Source organism: Rhinolophus hipposideros, assembly GCF_964194185.1.
Source record: "Rhinolophus hipposideros genome assembly, chromosome: 11".
Classification (NCBI taxonomy): Eukaryota; Metazoa; Chordata; class Mammalia; order Chiroptera; family Rhinolophidae; genus Rhinolophus; species Rhinolophus hipposideros.
This window is the reverse complement of record NC_138057.1, coordinates 57,351,972-57,357,218: the sequence shown is the minus strand read 5'-3', so window position 1 is coordinate 57,357,218 and position 5,247 is coordinate 57,351,972. Positions and strand designations below refer to the sequence as shown.

The following is a 5,247-nucleotide window of genomic DNA, read 5'->3' as shown; positions in this document are numbered from 1 at the left end:
TTGAATTTGAGGTGTCATCTCAATATTCTACTGAAATTTTCAAGTAGGAAATCATCCGTATTGGTCAGACACTAAAAAGCTAGCTCCAAATATACAGATTTTGATATTTGCTGGGAAATAATTAAGAGTATTTCATAAGGAGGAAGTGAAAGATGCAATAGGCATAACTGTGCCTGGGCTAAAAGGGAAATTGTATCGATAAGACGTTGACTACTATGCAATATAATCAAAAATCCACCCAACATGACATACCCACAGGTAGGGGGCCCCGAGGATAACTACACAGTTCTCAGCTTAGTGGGGTTTGCTAGGTTTGGGGGTAGCCATCTCAGATGCTCATGTGACAGACTTCAAGGTGGAATGGTTCAGACTTTACTAAATGACCTCCTCACGGTACCTGCTGACAGCATCATAGTATGATACCACATTATGATACAGACAGAAATTGGCCCTGAGGAGCATTTTTCACTCATTGAATAATAGCTGGAAAAAGAAACATATTCTTGAACAATACATGACTCTCTGAACTAGAAAAAAAGATAGATGATCACAAAGGAAGTGAAAAACTATCCTTTTCTCCTATTATAGCCTTGCTCAATGCCTAAGGCTAATTAGATAGGTCTTACTTTGTGTTAAGGTTGTAAGAACTTTCTTTAAAATATAGACATTGAAACCTAGGGAAAAGAATGGGTTTCCTCATAAAAGCAGAAAAGAATAGGACAAAGGCAAATGGATGTCAAAACCAACTTCCTGTATTTACCATTTTGCCCATTGTTAGCTACATTAAACAAAAAAGATCTTTCTAATTGTTCTTTTCAAAATGTGATATCAATACAACAGTGAACATTAAGACTGAAGTTAAATAATTTTAATACAGTAAAGATAATACTAGAAACTAATGAAACAGAGAACAAAGAAACATTAAGGAATACTTTTTTAAGTCAAATGAAATAGACAAAACTTTAACAACACTTATTAAATAAAAATAAGGATGCCATAATTAGATAGACAGAACCTAACTATAATTATGGTAGGTAGTTGTTTATATGACAATAGTATTTAAACTGCAATTCAATAAGTTTGAAATCAGATAAAATAGACAATTTTATATAAAATTTTAATTGCCTAAAAGAAATATAAACTGTGAATTGACCTATAGTGTTTAAAGTATTTTAAAGAGAAATCTAAAATCCTCCCACATTAAAAGCACCTATTCCACCATCTTAGACATAAATCTTAACAAACCTTCAAGTGACAGATAACCTATTTTTTATTCAGATATTCCAGAGAATATAAAGAAGAATATGCCCTAACTGATTTTGTGGGGTTAATGTTGCCTTAAATTCATAACCAACTGAGACAATACAGAACAAATATAGATGAATCTCATTTCTGATTTTTTACAATACTAACAACAACTCAGAAATGTTGTGTTATTTTTTTTTAATTACTCATGACCAAATAAGATTTGTTTGAAGAATCCAGGGAAAATTCGACATTATGACATATATTAATATTTTCTATAAACTGAAAGATTAAAGAAGAAACCTTACCTTTTCATCCCAATAGATGCAGAAAACCCAAGCACAACATCTCGTGATGAAGAGCAGAAGTGAATAAAAAAATTACACATATAAATAGGATCAACAAAGGCATAAGGTAGTTTCTGGAGATGAAAAAAATCACATATGAAGAACATTAAAAATAAAAAGGGTACATAAATATCAATGCAGCCCAGAGTAATAAATAATTTGCTGATTTTGTGCAAGAAAAAAGGGAAAGGTTCTATATGCCCATTTGTTTATTTCTTTTAAGCAAAAGAAACATAAAGGATAAGAAACTTAGGGAAATGGTCACCTGTAGGGGATGAGTGACGAAAGGGTGGAGGAATAAGGAGTAGTGGTATATTCTTTTATACAGTTTTGATTCTGAAAATGTTAATATTTCACAAATTCTACAACTAAGTCAAAAAGATTAAAAATACAAACCCTCCATTTTTTAGAATACAAAAAGAAACTTAAAAGCTTATCAGTTATCTGCTAAATTAATAACTACACAACATCGTAGTTATTAAGCCAGCTAACACAACACAGTAACACACATATATACTCTGACTGTGGACCTTAAGTGGAATATATTCTAAGGACAAAAATAATTCAAAGAGTTCTTAGGCTTCGGGAGGTTGTTGTGGATAGTGGTATTGTTATAGTAATTTTGAAGTTGTTTTACGAGTATTTAGGAGTAAGCAAATGAGTAGATGTCTTGTTGTTGGGAGCCTCGGTTTCCACTTAGAAAGAATGAATTATCAATAAGAAATGTAAGGGGAGGCTGGGAGCGAGCGACGCCCAGCACACACAGCCACCATGTGAGCGGCGCCTATATGGAACCAGAAGCAAATGCCAACATTGACCATAGTACAAAAATGTTGCGCTTTTTTTTTTTTTTTTTTTTTTTTTTTTACAAATGAAAGGCAAGACCCTCCACCAGCAAAAACATTCTGACTTGCTTTGTTGCAGAAGTCTGGAACCAAACACTCAAGTGCACTGTATGCATCCGAAAGAGACCACCTGTCAGCTGAGCTCAGCTGTGAAAGACAGTCTTACTGTTGAAACTCTCACTGCGGGCTGCAAAGGTTCAAAGTCTGGAATTGAACGAAAAAGGATATTGGTTGCCAGGAGATGAGATGGATTGGTAAACAGAAAATCATGAATGCCATTGGCACGGAGAGGTGATCATATGTGACCTGTGTTTTTGTGTGTATCATTCCAAGTGTTTGTCTGATGACTACAGGCTTAGAGACAGCAGTAGTTACTGGCAGCACCCAATTTGCAGGAGCATCAAGAAGAAAATTACAAACAAACAGGACCTGAGCAAATACCTGAGGTTCATCGTCGCTGGCATGAAGGAGAGGACTATAGAACTTAATGGAAAGGAGAAGGACAGCAAACACCGGACATACTGGAGGCTGGTGCACCTGGCGCTCAATGTCCCCGCCATCCAGGAGAAAGTGAATGAAGGGAAATCCCGAAGTTACGAAGCATTCAAAGCTGATGCTCAGCTACTTCTCCACAACACAGTGGTTTTCTGTGGAGCAAAGAGTGAGTGAGCTGACATAGCAAGGGTGCTGTGTAAAGCTGGGTGAACTACAGCTTTGCAGGAATTGCTTCCATTTGTCAAATGCTCATCCTGACAACTGGTTCTGCTCTCCTTGTGTACCTAATCATGAGCTGGTTTGGGCTAAAATGAAAAGTTTGGGATTCTGGCCAGCCAGAGTCATACAGAAAGAGGACAATCAGGTTGACATCCTCTTCTCTGGTCACCGCCACCAAAGGGTTTGGATTCCTTTGGAAAACACACAGGACACCATAGTCAGAGTCCATCGGCTGCATGTTAAGTGCAGTCTGGGCTGGGAAAAGGCTTATGATGAACTGGAACTGCATGAACACTTCCTCCGTGACGGAAGATTTTGGAAGTCTAAGAATGAAGACCACAGGGAGGATGAGGTGGAATACAGTATCTCCTCTACCAGCAGCTAAAGGTCACTCAAGCACCAAGAGCAAAGAAAGGATGATGTAATCAAAGTGTGGAACCCAAAAAAGAAGAATCAGAGCCTGAAACTGAAGCCCTCGGCTCCAGCCAGGAAATCCCCACTATGCCTCAAGCCAATGGGAAAAATTTCCGTGTCAACTCAGACCAAGAAGTGAAGTGCCTCTTCACCAAGGATGCTGCATGGGAGCAGCCAGAGCGCCAGCGACCGAGTGTCAGCGCCTGTGCCACGACAAGTACATTGAAAGTTTCAATGACTTGAAAGACCGAATAAAGTCTGATCACAAGCGAGAACTGAAAGAGTTGTATTAGAAGCCCTAGAAAAGCTGCATTCTGAAATGGAAGAAAAGACAAGCTGTAAATAAAGCCACGGCAAACATGCATGGTGAGACCCACAGACAATGGAAGCAAGTAAAGGACGCGTGGAAAGAGGAGTTTGTGGAAGACATCAGGAAGGCCACAGCACAGCACAAACAGCTCATTTCTCAGACCAAGAGGCAGTGGTGCTACAACCGTGAGGAGGTGGCCCTGTACCACTTCTGCTGGGACCCTTTCTGCTGGGACCCTTCCTGCTGCTCCATCAGGTACCCGCAGCAGCACTGGCACGCCGAGCAGAGCGCACCTGCCACTGGAAAAGATGAGATGGGCCCTTGCTGGAGAATCGCCAATGATTACTCTTCTCCGATGCAATGGGTTTTGTTTCCAAGAAGCTAAAATTGTTAAGAATTTGCTTCCCATTTTGCATCAACCTTTGAACCCTTTTTGTGAAGAAAGTTTGCACAGTACTTTGAATCTTTTGTAAATTGTTCCTCTGGAGTCTTCAGGGGGTAAAGGTAACATCAGTGGACGGTATTATTTTAAATAAAATTTAATTGAGAATCTGTTGCATTTACAGCAAATTTGAAAACATGTTTAGGTTTAACAGAGATTTTAACCTTTAACAACAGATCTTTAAAAAAAACAACAGGTGAATACAAGTGAGTTTAACACATAAACACTTAAAATAAATCTGAATGTAAGAACTGCAGAACTGTTTCAGAAATAAAACATACAACCTTTGATGGGAAATGTTTTAAAGACTAAGAAATGTAAAATGAGGAGGAAACTGTGATATTGGATTTGATTTGGAGATATGGGTGTGAATTCATGAATATATATACTACATATTTTTTTCACTGAAGGTCTAGAAGCATTGATATCAAACTAGCACCATTCCCTACTGAACAAAGTCCTTGGAGAATATTCAATTCTAGGCCTGAGACAAGAAAAGTTTTGTAATACTAATTTAATATACAGTTTTGTTCCAGAAAGTAAGGAAGAGTTTAAAGACTAGTTAAATTATGTCAAAATAAAACAGAACCAAACTTGAAGGGGTCTGAGAACTGTTCATTGTACTTGGGTTTCTTTATCACACTCCAGGGCCTGGAAGAAAAAGAAATGACTAAATGAATATAAAGAAACTCATCAAACCAAACAAAGTTCCCCCTATACTCTTAATTCGCTCTCTGAATATGTATTTATTTTTATTTATTGGAGTGACAATGGTCAACAAAACTACATAGGTTTCAAGTGTACAATTCTATAATACATCTATACATTGTATTATGTGTTCACCCTGAATATTTAAATAAGTCTCCTGATTAAATACAGTCACCATCTTTCAGACTTCCTCATAACTACTGGAGGCTATAAATGTTTACA

At 37.6% G+C, this 5,247-nt stretch overlaps 1 pseudogene across 1 annotated transcript; it reads left to right on the top strand.

Annotated features, from left to right (window-relative positions):
• Positions 1-243: 243 nt before the first annotated feature.
• LOC308505042 (zinc finger MYND domain-containing protein 11-like) lies at positions 244-4,260 on the top strand (annotated as a pseudogene). The gene is made up of 3 exons: positions 244-311; positions 2,517-2,691; positions 2,833-4,260. The product of its transcript is annotated as a zinc finger MYND domain-containing protein 11-like (transcript).
• Positions 4,261-5,247: the final 987 nt, after the last annotated feature.